A 16,070-nucleotide genomic window follows, 5' to 3' on the forward strand; every position below is an offset into this window, starting at 1 on the left:
TAAGTTGCAACTTTTCCGCCTTAAAATTGATGTTGCCCCATCTTAATTATATGTACAGTTTTTATAAATGAAACACCTTCTAGGTTGAAGAACACCCCCACACTAGTTACTAGGAGCGTTTTCACGAACGATCAACAAACACAAATTTGCCATAAACTCCGCTGAAGCTCCAACGCTCTCCCCCACAGGCAACTCCATCATAGCTGAGTAAGCATCTACTTTCAGCACCACGGAAAGCCGCACTAAAGTTCACTCACTCAGCAAGCATCGTTCGGTTACGATTATTCACAACTTCACCGGCTACCCACCCGCCCTCAACGCGCGATCATTAGAGACGTCGTCGTTTGGTTACATTGGTAGTTACCGGGTTTTGCTGATGACGGCAACGACGTCGACCAGACAACGCGCAAAGTTTATGTTTTTCCGCATTCGCGATCGATCTCGCGCCGCGCGGTGTTTCTCCGAGCGAACGATCAGGTTCTGCAACAAACGGCCACGGTTCGCCTTCTCCCGCCCGCACATCTAACCGATTTGTGACGTCATCGAAGCGGGTTCCACGATCAAAACAACGCTGTTGTGAGTCGATCCGCGATTCCGTGATCAACGGCAGCTGCCGTGTCGTGAGTCGTGAACAGTTTGGGGCTCACTTTTATGAGTTGCTTCGGTGAGATCACTTGCGGGGACTTTACGAGAGTCGACTCATGACGGCTTTTGTGGTGTCCGATCGGATCAGTTTACAAAGAACTTTGCTACGGGTCGGTCGATAACGTGTTTCGTGTCTTGCCAGACGTTTTCTTCTTGAGTTCCATCAGAGTCTCCGTGAGTATCGTTTCCGGAACTAACTTTGTGTGTGCGGTCATCTGCGGGGGATATTATTGTGTCCGTGTATTGTGTGAGGATCGTTTTGGCGATACGATTGTGTTCTTGATCGTTTGGATAGAACGTGTACGCCGTGTTCTTCCATAGGGTATCCCAAGTGATCTTTGATTAAGGTTTGTGCTTTTTTATGTTTTTGTTCTGCTATTACGGAGTGCTAAAAGGAAATGATTCCGCGATTTCTATGGCTTATTGTTATTCAAATGAAGATATGTTTGATGTCCGTGCTATTTTGGGGAAACAATTGTATAACCGTCTTTTGTCCGTCGGTTTAAGGTATTGGTGACCTTAATCGAAAACTTCAAACAAAAGAATCCGCCCAAAAATCAGCGAAGCACACCGAGCTAGCAAACGAAAGCGAAAAAAATCCACCATCCAAAAGTGAAACTACTAAATAAAATCGAAACTGTGCCAAAAAATCCCTAAAAATCCACTGCCCCAGTGACAAATGAATAAAAAAAATAAGAGCCCACGCGATGCAATGGTGAAGTAATAGGTTCATGTATTAATTCATTGCGATTACCTAACTCTTATTTATGTTTCTCCTCTTTCGTTCATCTCTTTCCGTGGTTACTGGTGGGTCCTCCTCTGGCCATGCTGCACGAGGTTTGCTTCCATGCGAATCCAAAGCCCAAGTGAAGAAAGGCGAAGAGAAAAAAAAGTTTGTAACCATCGTTAAAAGGCGCAACAGAAAAAACAACAACTACTTGGAGCACGCCTAGACGTAAAACGGCCTCAACATCTCGAACCAAACCGGCCTTGTGATAGAAAGTGAAAATAGCAGTGCCGTGCATGGAGCTCAGTCAGACCACGATCAAACACACAACATTTGAACCACGTGAAAGATAGCGTCATTTCTTCGATCGAATGGGTGTGGGACTCCTGGTGGTGGGTTTCAACAAGGCGGGGAGGACTGTGATAGGGGGATTGGGGATTGCAATAAGTGTCAAAAAAGCCGGTCCAAGCATTGTTGTTGCGGGTTGACAAATGTTTGGTTATCAGTGCTGGGAAATAGAAAAGTGTGTTCTTAAGCTACAAAGTGGAAGTAATCGTGCTTTGAATTATAAAACCGGTGCAAGAAAACACCTTTATAAAGAAGAGAAGTTGTAACGAATGGCGACGGGGATCACTGATCGATAACTGAAGAAAGAACAGCTATCAATTCTTAGTGGCAGTGCTATACAAATTGTAACGTAACCTATCGCATCGCCTCGTGGATGAAACATTTGTTCGAAAATGAAGAACACAAACGATCAGATCCGATAGAACATAAACAACGAAATGTGTGATAATTGTAATGTGAAATTAAACTTTTCAATCAATATGCGCTAAAATCTGTTTGTGTTACAACGGATATAACGTGTAATTCAATAGCTGCAAAAAATCATTAGTGTATTTTAACTTAAAGTTGGAGCAGAATTTTGGACAAAGCATGTGAAACTTTTGTACACTTTCATTGGGGCATCATGCAACACTTTTCGACTTCAATGGCTTCTAAAAACTTAATATTCACTGATAATCCTACAGCTTGTACATCAAAAGTTTTGAAATTTATAGGACAAAGTGACATAGTCAGAAAAATTACTGGTTTCCCAGATATCAAAAACATGCGATTTTCACTCTACTAAGAAAAAGGGACAAGTTGCAACAAACTTTGTTTTTAATGCAAATTCTAATAAAAACGTTTGAAAAATTCATAGTTTTTGATAAATTTGCGATGTCATAACGCATAAAGCACCAATTGCAGTAAGTTTCGGTTTTGTTAGAATTAAATTTTACATTTTTCTGCCAAAAACGTTTTTAAAGAAAAAAGCATAAGATTTCTGCATACATTTAGGGATAAAAGATACTACGAAAAATTCTACTAGATGAAATCATAAAAAAAACGTAGACACGAATGTCATAATGCTGGTAAAGTGTCAAAAATAAAGTAAAGTTTTTTACGGCATCCAAAAATTTAAATAAAAATTGTACATCTATTGCTCGATTTTTCAAATTTTCTATGAGAATCAAAAACTTTAAAAAATTGTCTCACGAGGCGAGATACTATGTCATTATCATTTTGCTAAAGGTTGTTCAGATCAAAAAGTGGTCCAACTAAATTAAGTATAAATCGAAGATTTGATAATTTAAAAAAAAAACAAAGTATGTTTCTTTTTGAAGTTTAATCTGTATAAAAGACGAAAAAGATGCTCAGTTAAGATTCCGGTCGACCTAGTCCAAATGGGAAAGACTTTCGTTTGACGCCTGCCATCAGATTTTGTACAGTCAATTTATCCACTTTTTTCAGCGCAGAACGCCAGTTTGCTTTGAACTGCTCTTCGCTGTTTACAGTTTTTTGGGTCTTCTTACGATTTTGCTTAACTATGGTTCAATATTTTTCGATTGGGCGAACTTCTGGTGTGTTAGGAGAATTCTTATCTTTGGGCACACCCTGAATGTTGTTAGCGGCATACCACTCCATGGCCTTCTTTCATAATGGCAGGATGCCAAATCCGGGGAAATCAGCACAGACAAGTCATGTTTCTTCGGGAAAGCTATCAAACGCTTTTGAAGACACTCTTTTACCTAAATTTCCTGGTTGACGGTCTCGGCTGCAACAAAAATGTCGCTTTACAAGCCTCTGGTTCAAGTAGCTTCCCAAGCGAGAAATTTCTTAGCAAAATTTGATAGTTTAATATGCTTGAAAATGTCTGCCACCGTTCGCCTTCCGGTTGCTGCATAAAACTCTTATCCCGGAAGCTGTCTGAAGTCTGTCTTGGCATAGGTTTCGTGTAGTTTGGATTTTCACGACGCATGTACAAAATTCTGATTCGTAGCTCCTCATGCTTGGACGCCAACTAAAGACCTAGTATCGAAACCAAATTAGACACACACACCTACAAAAGGGATGTTTAGGTTTTTATATGAATGATTAGAAAAAATTCGGGAATTTAAGTTGCCCACGCAACCAAAAGTCGCTTTCTTACTTAAAGATTGAACTCCAAAGTTCACATTTGGCTGAACAAATGTTTTACGGGAGCTTCAGGTGACTCATGTCCCGTAAACGTTACTCAGGAACTTCCAATGCCGTTAGAAAGCACTTTCTAACTAACTTTCAAGATACTTCTTGGTGTTTGAAAGAACTTAATTGAGAATTCTAAGCGACATGTCAGAAATGACTGTCAATTATTTGTCATGATAATCGTTTAGTTTATATCAGTACTGATATTTACAAATGGAATCCAAAAATGTTTCTTATCAATATTAAGATATTCGAATAAATTATTGATGAAGAGAATTTTTGATTTTCTTTATTAAGTGTACTGAATCCTTTAATCGAAATAAGGTACAATATATTGGGTTGGTCATCATCTCAATCATCAATCATCTCAAATGACATTAAGTTTAAATACTCATTATTACACTGGCAATGAACTATTGTTGGATTTGTAGAGAAGTTGGTGAGTTTCATTGCAACCTAGAAAGCAGCGGTTCATCACTCTAGGCGTAAGTAGGTTTTGTTGTTTTGGCATTTTATAGCATTTATTATGTTCTGTTCAAGGCATAAATGCAATATCGTTTATAGGCAAAACGATTTTTTTTTATTCAGGATACATTTTTCCTTATTATTTAGCTATCACTTTTAAAACTAAAATCCATTAAAGTAAGTCGGAATTGCAGCAAAAAATCGGCTAGGGAAGTCATTATTTTTGTTTGTTAGCATTAAAATACTGGCAAAAAAATTTGACAAAAATCTTGTGAAATATTTTTGTATTTCTGAATATTGACGAAAATTTCGAAAGTTGAACGAATTCAGATTTTTACATCCACATGAGTCAGTCGGTATCAAGTTACCGACAAAAATTATTAGTTCTTGATAAAACAATAGATTTCTAAAAATTTGTGATTCGATCTAAAAGGTCTTTGACGATTATCTGTGATGCTTTTTCATAAATTTGATAGAAAATTTAAAGCAAATATCGATAAACTGAGTTATTTCATTTAAAAAGAACTCGCATTCCACATTACCAACCTATCCCAATGATACCTAAAAAAGATTAAAAACTATAAAAAATCTGGATAAAAATTCTAGAATCAAGAATGTAGTTTTGAAGATAGTTCCTTAAAAATATGTGAGATTGAACATTTTTCTGTGATTTCGACAACCTTGCTCAACATCTCAAGGCAATCATCCAATACAGTACTGCAATTTAAAAAACGGGGTTTTTACCGTTTGTAGTAAAAAAAATCTAAGCTATGAGAAGAAGTTTTAGTTCTGGAAAAAAACACAGAAAGTCAATTTGCGATTCAACGTCCAATGCTAAGAAGATGGTGATCTACTCGAATATATATTTTTCACACTCTCAGTTATCACGAATCTTTTATCAGTGATTACGAAAAGTAGTATCAGTTTTAACAAGAATGTTGTAAGAACGAATGTTCGCAAAAAAATACTATTAAAAAATTGAATTTAAAAATGACTATCATTTTAAGATGTAATTTCTGTTTTTAAACACGTGAATTCGTTTGATCCTCCCTTTTTAGAGTTTTTTCCCAAATATTTACGTGATTCTGATAAGGCCGGCACAAATATCAATTTCTTCTTTAGTCACCTAATATTCTAATGATAACAAGGGCAAAAAACAGATTGTGGAAGATGGGAGTTTAATCACCTTTTGTTTTCTTGATTTTATTGAATTATTTTATTCTTATTGAATTGCATTATTTTTTATTGTCCCCCCCCCCCCCCCTCGTGATGTTCCAACTCCAAGTGACAAAAGAAGGATTTGAAATTTGTTTCGGCCTAATTATTTAAAAAATGTGATAATTATAAGTGCGGCCCGCTGACAAGATTCCAAATTTACATTGGCCCGTTGGCTCAAAAGGTTGCTCACCCCTGAGATAGACCATGGTAGACCGCCTAGCAATCTGTCATCCGGTTGTCAGAGCAATCTGTCAACAGGTTTTTTACGGCGCGTACAAGTTTTTTGACATTCTCTTAGAAGCTGAATAGCTTTCTCTTTAGCCACTTAAACGAACTTGAAAGTAGGTTTAAGAACTTGAATTTCGGGCTAATCAGCATTCTCTTCAGACAGAAACGTCAGCTCTCGCAGCTTCTATGAAACCTTTTTTTAGGAAATCCTGGTTTTTTAAACTCCGTTTGATGGTAGTTCTTAATATTTCCAGTTTAAAAAAAATTCGTTTCGTTTTGATAAATCATAATTAATACGGTTTTAACGGTATATAGGACGCAGTATTTTTACAAAATTTTAAATGCTTTTCGATCGACAATTTCGAAAAAACCGTTACAAAATACAAGGAAAGATTCGAACTTTTTTTAAATTAAGAACGTTTCCTAGTCGGTCCCTTGATTTTTCAAAAATTTTCACTTCTTGGGAATGTTTAAAGAACAATAAAAGAGGTTATTCAAACAGCCGTATTGCTAAGGAAATTTAATATGCAGTCAAATTTTCAGTTGAGACTATCAATTTTCCAATCGGCGCTTCCGAAGCATAGGATATCTACTGGCAATCCACTTTTTTATCTTTCTATTACCATATTCAAAATCAAATTTGTTTATTCGCTAAAATATATTTGTCAAAAAGTTTTAATTAGTATGAATTTTTAGATTTACATATTTTGAAACATTTTGTGCAATTATAATCAGTTTTGTTTTAATGCTGATTTCAAGTCTGGCAAGTCTGTTGTCTCCTGAGCCGATGTCCGCGAGTTCGAGCCCAAGAGCAAAGTTATACCGGATAAGTTTTTCAATAACGGTCCGCCAACTGCACCGTTGATAAAGTCGCGAATGCCATAAAGATGGAAAAACGACTATAATCGAAACAACAAAAACAAAAATATCAATAAAATAAAGGGTTTATGAAATTCAACTTTCGTTTTTTTATGAAGTAACATAATTAAAACAAACCTGTAGGTAGTACTTACATAGAAAAGCAACAACAATTGTTTCATATTTTTTCCGTAAATGTTTATCGTTGCCTGCCAAACCTGATTTCAATAGAAAAATTAAAAACTTGGAAAAAAACATTCAATTTGTGTTTTTTTCTTGTGATAACCTTAAATATATTTCAATTCAAAATTGTTGGATATTCTTTTATTTGAAAAACCTTATTTTGACAGAAAGCATCTCAAAAACCCATATTTTTTCTTAGTATGATAGTCAATACAACTTATAAATTTGAATTAAGTAAATGAGTTTTAATTTAATCACACAAGTAGTTTTCAAACGTCCACAACATAAAAGCACTATCGCACATGCTATTACTTCTGCCCAAAGTGCTCTAGCGTCGATCGTTCCTCCTGTCAAAACTTTAATTTTTGACTAACAATTCTACTTTCAATAATTCGCCGAAATTTCGAACATTTAATATCGCGCTTTGATTTTCGGATTTTCTCCTACTGATTTCTGTGCGATCCTTATATGCTTTAAGCTAAATTAAGTTCTTAATTTTTGAATAACTATGAACAAATTTAATAGAGGTTATGACGAAAAGCTTTTTTACGAAGGAACTACGAGTGTAAATTTCTCAAATAGTTTTTACTTAAATTATGATTTTCCATATTAATAGGTCCAAGGTTTTTATCTTTGTTGAGATTAATTATAAACTTTATAACCTTGTGAACGCATATGATTTTATCATTATCATCATCAATTGAAGTTTTTTCACAATTTAGAAGCCTGATTGTGAGTTACTCAATATTACGAGACAGTTGCATATGTTTCCTCAAAATTGAATCAAATCATTTCAGAGTTCATTTTGCATAGTTTGATATTTGAATTGATTAAAAAATCAGAGTGCATCTTGAGTTAACGTAATTTTTCATACACGTTACGATCAATAAGTACAATTTGTGAGAAATGTTGACCTTTTCAGTCAGTAGAGTGTACTGATGTTTGCAAAACGAAATGTCTGTTGCTAGGTCAAGCAAATAGCAATTCGCTGCAGCATTTTCGCAACATTTTTATTCTTTTTGACAGAAAACTGAGCACTTTTTGAAAAGAATTTGAATGGTTTATGATAAAAACTCGTGCCGGAACTAAACAAAATCATCAAAACTATTGTTTTATAGATGAGGCATACTCAGTTTAGTGAAACTTGTTAACCTGTCCAATGCAAAGCTCTCTCAAAGACTTAAAAAAAAGTTTAAATAATGATTATTCGAATAAAACAAAATTTCATACCTGCTCAATGGACGGTTATTGAATCATACCAATTTCACATTTGAGCGCTTTTTTTATTTATTTTTTATGTTTCCAGCCCTGGGTCTGTTGAAATTTATATGAAAAATATAAAGAGTAGGATATATTTATATTTACTATCTTTAATCATGGTGTTATATAAACAAAATAATAAATGATACATTATGGTAAACTGAGAACCGTGGTTTGCTATTCAGGGATCGAGGAACCAAGTCTCCTTTAACTTTCAACATATCACACTTTTTTGTAGTCCCACGGAAACGCTTCTAGTTCATCTACATATTTGCTGTAAAATTACGCAAATGTACTGTAAAAAAAAGCAGCAGGACATTTACCGTAATTTCACAGGTCGAAAAACAAATGACGTGGTATTTAATTTTTATTGTACAACTTTTCTACAGGACATTTGCTGTAATAATAAATGAATCTTCGTTAACTTTGAAGGAAAGGTTGCAGTTTCAGTTACACGTAATAGTCAAATTTTTTTCTGTGCAAGAGAGAAACTGGATAAGTGAAAAACATTTCAAGGCGAAAAAAAGGTAAACATTTACTTACAGTTTAAAATTCATAAAAAATCATATACATAATTAAAAGTATGTGATGCTTTTTTGTCTTAATTTAAGAGGTTTTCAGCCACAGGCTGGTTCGCCTCTGCATGAAATATTTAAAAAAAATCAAAAAGTTACGTGTTGTACAAAGAAAGAAAGTCTGTTTTTTTTCTATTCTGTTTGAAACTGAAATTTATGAATTGCTTTTTTGTCAGTTACCATATTTTGTGATTTTTTTTCTGATCTGTTAGGCAAACATCAATACTCAATTATCTTTTGTGTAATTTTGTTGAGATCAAAATTGCCTATCATTGTTGAAAAAATTGTCTGCAGAAGCAATTTCGAATGCACGCCTCGGCTTGATACAAAATCTCTTCTGTTTGTCTGCAAAGGGGTAGGTGGATGAGTAAATTTGGATGGCGGAAAACAAAATAAATGAAGAAAATGGATACAAATTCATGCGGGCAGGTGCTTATTGCTTACGTGGAGAGAATTGGCGCGCGCTTTCATCGAAAAAGACGATGATGATTTCGAAGATAGCTGTTATGCGACCAATTATGTAAACCTTACCTCAACAAAACGATGACGGCAATGCTGAAGCTGAAATTTTAGGTACTGACTTTATGCTGCGCGTTCGTCTTTCTAGGAGTTGGTACGCGAAAGAAAGTGGTGCACATTATGGGTAACAGGTTTTGCTTTGCCTATTTCGCTTGAGCGTTGAGTTGAGAGAATCCGAATGTCTAATCACGTGTACACAGGTAATAAAGATTTATCGGAAGTTTGCATCCATTTCATGCAAGTAAGTTCCAACCAAATTATGCAGTGAGTCGGAGAACTTCCTTATTTATGAGTGGCAATTCGTTGAACAACTATCCACTTAATACCTTTCAAGAGTTACATTCGGTAGTTATTATTTGTATATGTTCAACTGTGAAGTGGTGCACTGGAGCAAATAATGATAAAAAAAACATCCTGGCAAAAAAAAAATAAATAAAAGTTGTTAGCCATGTTTGGTATTGGAAGCAGTGTCCAGAGCAATAAATAGTTATAACTTACTCCCGGCAATATACTAGAATATACATACATACATAAATTGAAGATACAGCAGAATCGATCAAAGTCCCTCATAAATATATAAAATGAATTGAAACTAAATTAATAAATACCACAAAATTTTGAAAATGTGTTAACAAAAAAGGTAGTATTGTTTCTAAACATATACCAGATATACTTTAAGCAAATATAATTGAAACAATATTCACCACACTTATTTTCTTCATATAATGAGAAGGCGACACCATCAGCATCCTCTAGCGGACAAAATGGAAGTATTAATTCGAGAAATTCGTCTAACTTGTGAATAGCGTGTATTCCGACTCGACTTGATCAGGGATGCCAGTTATAATAAATGAAATTGTTTGTTTCTATTCTTGCACCATAAAAATTTTAGTAAACCAACAAACTTCATTGTTTTAAAAAAAATACATAGATTTGGATGCGCATAAAGTGTTTTTTAAGAAAAAGATTTTAAATTAAATCGGTCAACTGCTTAACTGTTTATCAAAATTTTGCTTACTAGTAATAGTTAAGGAAAAAAATATCACGAAATTAACGTAGAAATATCGTTATTTTCTTTTTACTAGATGACGGGTGTCGCTTTTCAATTTGGCAAAAAATGGGTTTTTAAACGATTCGTATTAAAAAATGGTATTGTTATTGTCTCATGCTAGATTTTTCTTGTTAATATTTGAACAATTTCAAACAAATTGGTTTATTATTATCAAACTATATAATTTGTTAGATCATTTATCAAATCCAGATCTTAGGTCAAAGGACATTATTCCGAGCTTTTATCCAGCAATAACATGACAATAATCTCTCTTAAATGTTTATAATTAATGAATTGATTTAAAAAAATCAATGCTAACAAATCGTTTCCGAAATGCCAGTGCTAAAAAAAAATACAAAAAGCTAACAACTAATATCCTTGTTTTCTGATTATGGACTTGGAATCATGCCTGAGAGACTTGTGACATATCTTCTGAAAAACATGAAATAAGTGAAGGCTGGTGGTGCGAATTTTGAATTCATTTCTAAAATGAGCGGAATTTATTTTTTATGTGTTCCTAAACTAAACAAAACAAGTGATGAAAATATGTTCGGACGGCATCCTTGATCAGCATTTTGACAACTCCAGATTAACATTTTGAAAGGGCACAGATTGATTTTTTTTATTAATTGAGACAAATGTATGCAACAGAATTGTTTTTTTTTTCAAACTCAAACCAATTGTATTGAAATATATAAAAAAAACTCTTTCGATTCGCAATGAATAATCGGAATGCGATATATTTCTTAATGTTTTCCCATCATTTATTTGTGCACGTGAACGCAAAACAAAAATCTAAACAAATAAAAAATCACAGCTGAAATAGTTTCACAGAAACGATTATCAAGGAGAAAACAAAATTTAACCACATATTTTTTAATTAATACGGAAACTGTGTGCACATTAAGCATCATGTCATTTGTTATTACCAAGAAGGAAAAATTCTGTTCCCGCCATGGAATGTGACGAAATTATATTGGTATTGGCATGTATAATGGTTTTGAAATGAAACGTTTTTATTATTCTTTACTATTGCAAAACAAATGATATTCCAAAACACAAAAAACTATTTAAATATAACTAGAAAAAATTAATAATAATCATTTTTGAATTTCAATTTTTTTATTACGTTATCTATATTTAATTTTCGTCTCTTAGCTAAGCTTTTAAAATTTGTATTAAGCTTCCGCTTATTTTGATTTGCCATTTTGTATGACATATTCTAGGTAACGGATCGTTGTTAAAACTCGAAATAAAGACAAAGATGAAATAAAATTTATGGAATTTATTTAAAGAAACTAAAAGGCGCAAATGTTTGATTAAGAATATGTAGTTTGTTTGCTTTCTCGTTAAGTGTTGGCGGAAATTTGCAATGCAAAAGTCTAAAATCTGTGCAGGCAGATTTAATTCCGAATGTCGTAAATCAATGTATTTTTAGTTATTTATGAAGTCATAATAAGTCGTTTATTACGAATTCTTGACCTTAAAGTTTTCGATTCTAATAACATTCCTTTTTCATTCTTTCTTTTTTTTAAACTTTGCGCTAAATCGATAGGAATATTACAATCACGATGTTTAAGAGTATCAGCAGCGGTCAGGTGTCAAAGCTATAATAACACTTAATTTTGACAACTCGGTATTGAAAAAGCAAGCCAGGAGCCATATTTGAATACCGACCAGCTCCTGATTTGACAGATGATAACAAAAGGAAACAGCAACAAAAAACAACAACACCTATCGGAGCGTCACCAGTGGCTAAAATGGAAACCAGTTTAGCACTTACCGGTGCGCAAATGTACTGCTAAAGCTAAAAAAGGACCTAGAATGTGTCCGGGGTTAACACCTGGGATAGCACTTACCGCTGCCGATGCTTTAAGGGTTTAGACAACGTTTTAAGAATTGTAAGAATATGCGCTGTTAATAATTCATATTTATTCAAATAGCACTCATTTTACTTCCGCCTTTTCTATATGCTACGCCACACTTTTTGCGATTGTCAATTGAAAAATCAGGACACCTGGCATCTCTGACCAAAGCTCCGAAAAAATTCACAGTGTAATAGTTCCATTTCTGTCGCCAGATAGCGCTATTCGTGTCTCCTGATTTCTCGTTAAGTGGTGTATATCGGTTCTAGTATATCTGCTTTAAGGTTTTAGGTATATTTGCATATACTATGGCAAATCACCCTATATACAAAAAAAAATACAGTATGACCCATAAAAATGCAAAAATCGGTCTTAAATGTTTAAAAACACTCTTCTTGAAATTAAATGATTTATTTTTTTTATTCATTCAGGCATGTTGATAATCATATTAAGAAGCAATTACTAGATGTTTTCATTTTGGTTCTGAGTTACACTCTCCAGGTGAGATCTGAATAGGGAGCATTCCTTCGCAATATAAGCCTCTAACATTGGAGCCTATGCCCCTGAAATGGAATCCTCCAGAGAATCGACACTTGGGTGAGAAGATCCACAGGGCTTCGCTTGAACATATGTACGTTCATATAAAAGAGTCGAAGGGGTTCAAATCCGGACTGCTCGAAGGTCATAGGCTTCGGTTAAATCCTCATATTCTCTTCAAGCCAAGTTTGGGTCAGTTTCGAGGTTTAGCATGGGTTCCATCTAGTTGAAAAACAACATTCTCGGGTTCACCGAAGTTTGCCCGAATCCACGAAAGCTCCTTATTTTTCAAAATACCCATGTAGATTCCAGTATTAACTTTTACTTCAGCTTTTATGAAAACAGCAGGCATCTTCAATCCATTCGAAGCAACCGCCTCAAATACCATGACTTCGGCAGGGTTATTGGTAGCTAACTTGAATTTTACGTTTTCCGTAACACCCTTAGCCTTCAGGGCTGAAATACACCGATTCTAACGAGGATTTGACACCGGATCAATCGAATAAAGTTTCTCGTTTGAGATCACGACGACCAGCTGCTACTTCTTCAACTTAGAGAGAAATCGCTTCGAGCGCTCAAGTCGCAATGCTTTCATTCGTCCTGATTCAAAATGGCGCTTTGCTCTTGATGATGCATTTAAGTGATCCTTTACCAGTCGTTGCATTGAGGAATATGAGATAATCGCTTAGCCAGCTTCTGGATTGATCTTACAGGATGCCACTTCTCTTTCGTCTTGATCAATTGTGTCACTTTTGCAGTGCGTGCAGACCATGGCATTCCACTACCCAGCATCCTACAGCCGCTGCAATTTGCCTAGGAGATTTTTAGGTGGAGGGGTGAAGCGAACTGGTAACTAAAGCATGGATCACTACAAATCTGGACGCGTTAAAACGGGTCTATCTCGGAGCTATGTAAACGAAAAAAAAAGTTTTATAATCAAAATGTAGGGTTTTTATTGCACTTCAAAGGAAAAATAAGAAAAAAATATTTCGATATTTTTTTGATGAATTTTCGAACTTTTCGTCTAGAACCACTCATCAAAGTTTGGACAGCCTATTCACTGACCTCAGCGGCCATTATGTTCCACAATCTCTTCATCTCTGTTGCTTCTCGAGTCGTCCTACCATTCTTCTTCATCTTCTGCTTGACAAATGCCCAAAATTTTTCGATAGGGCGGAATTGAGGGCAGTTGGATGGGTTGATGCCCTTTTCGACAAAATTCACCCGTTGGCCCGATACCACTGTAGTACCTCTTGGTTGTAATGGCAGCTTGTCAAATCTGGTGAAAACTTTACTGGTCTTTTGTGAGATCTATTGTACGAAAAAAAAAACATTTTTTCAGGCACTCCTCCTTGTACATTTCGGAGTCCATGGTCTTGTTTTTCACAAAAACCGGGGTTTTTCGTCCGCAGCTGCAAATACCTTGCCAGATCAAACACTTTCTTGCCAACTTATCGGCAAAAACGAATTTAAACTTGGCGGGGACATCACCCCGACCAGTGCAGTGAACCACTGCAGTGGCTTTATAAAATTTTTGGCCAGGAAGCTGCCCAAAATCCATCTTCACGTACATTTCGTCATCCATGAGGATGCATCCGTCGTACTTCGTTGGAATCTTGTTGTATAACTTCCGGGCACGTCCTTTGGCTACTAAATTCTGCTTCAATGTCCGGTTTGGTTGCTTACTGGCCCGATAGGATCGTATTCCTTCGCGGAGACTAATCCTTCTGACGGTGTACCGGTCGACGTTGAATTTCTTGGCGATGTCGTAGTGTTTGCTTGATCGTTCTCAACACCTTCAAATGCAGTTTCCGATTCTCAATTCCACTATAACGCTTGGTATGAACGAGCCGATCGATAGAATGCATCTCACGGAAACGTTTGAAAACGCTGCACACGGTTGATTTGAGCATTTTTTACGATTTCGCGATTTTTTTAACCCGACCACGTCGGTTTTTAACGTGAGTGTCCAAAATTTATTTTCGTCTCGCGGCTTTCATCACGTGTAACTTTTTTGAAACAAAACGAATCGTAATAAAATTTTCAGCACTGATAGAGGAAACATTTTCGAACAAAGTACTGTAAAAACATTCCAGATCCAACAACTAGGAGAGCAATGGTAGAATAAACAGTGCGTCCAGATTCATGGTGATCCATGCTTAAGTTCCTTTGTGTACATCTTGCCGATACAGTAATACCTCGATATAAAGCAACGAATTTTTTTTTTTTTTCATTGCTTTATATCGAAGTTACGTTATATCGAAACACTACTTAAAAGGGTCCTTTGGAGCATCGATAGTGATCGTAAATGTGAAAAAGTTGATTCTAAATTCTGTTTGTACGGTTTTAAGAAAATGCACAAACTGCTCAAAAAACATTCTTTTAATAATGTACTGGTCATCCAGGCGTTCTTGGAGGACCTGTAGTATACAGACAGCTCTTTAATGTTTTTCAACGCTCGTGGTTTCGCGGATTTCTCTATTTACATCAATGGAAGTTTAAAACTCCCATCCATATTGCTACATGGCATGAAAGTAATCCTCTCCTTACTGACTTTCCAACTTCCTTTCTTAAAAAACAAACCCACTTTCGTAAGCATTCCAGATTTGAGCTGGAGATAGATTTTTATCTTGGACTTCTTTTGTAAATTAGGCGATATATTCGTCTATAATGGCTATATTACTGGACAATTTTTCTCCGCTTAGTTTAAGAAGGCGGATACCGAACTTTTTCATAGCAAGTGATAAAATCCGTGCATTCGCGATGGAACAGAAGTCTGTACAGTGATTGATCAACTGTCAGCAATAATAAAAACTTATTTGAATAAAAGATTACATGCCCTAACCTCACTTCAGCTTAAGCAACTTATCTGTAGGTGCAAATATAGTCATCAAGTTTTGAAATGGAGATACATGCTGTAGGCTGGATTTTCAAAAGCACAAAAGCGACTATCACAATACTGAAAGTACTGGAGTTACATTTTCAACGCTTGCGCTCATTCGCTCTTTATGCCTCTGAGAATTTACGCATGGCTCATAACCAACATTATTATATTTTTATGACAAAAAAGTATTGAAATTAAACATATTTGTTCAAATCAGAACATTTTTAAAAGTTACGTAATATAGAGGCAAAAGTTGCTTTATATTGGGTTACGTTATATCGAGGTTGCTTTAAAAAGAAGTTGCTTTATATCGAGGTATTACTGTATAGCGTATACCGTAAAACGGGGTAACATTGATCACCTTGATCAGCTTTGATCAACATGATTTTTTTCCACACAATCATCAATAACTAAGACTAAAGTTAAAATATTTTAAAACTTTTTTCTACGTTTAAAAACCTATATGTTGAGTTATAAATTGGGGAATCTGGGTTTGTCTTTAAAAACTTCAAATGTAAGTAAAAATGTTATTTCAAAGTCTTGAAAT

The 16,070-nt window shown here is 35.1% G+C and overlaps 1 protein-coding gene across 8 annotated transcripts in view; it reads left to right on the forward strand.

The window, feature by feature from the left end:
- Positions 1 to 715: 715 nt before the first annotated feature.
- Positions 716 to 16,070, forward strand: part of LOC129740983 (dual oxidase maturation factor 1) — a 220,635-nt gene continuing 205,280 nt past the window's right edge. For 5 of the 8 annotated variants that reach the window (XM_055732654.1, XM_055732649.1, XM_055732653.1 and 2 more), the window contains exon 1: positions 716 to 992. The gene's annotated coding sequence lies outside the window, so the exon portion shown is untranslated. The remainder of the gene's footprint in view (positions 993 to 16,070) is intronic. The other 3 variants (XM_055732651.1, XM_055732656.1, XM_055732655.1) reach the window with 3 other exon arrangements.

This window comes from Uranotaenia lowii, chromosome 2 (assembly GCF_029784155.1).
Source record: "Uranotaenia lowii strain MFRU-FL chromosome 2, ASM2978415v1, whole genome shotgun sequence".
Lineage (NCBI taxonomy): Eukaryota > Metazoa > Arthropoda > Insecta > Diptera > Culicidae > Uranotaenia > Uranotaenia lowii.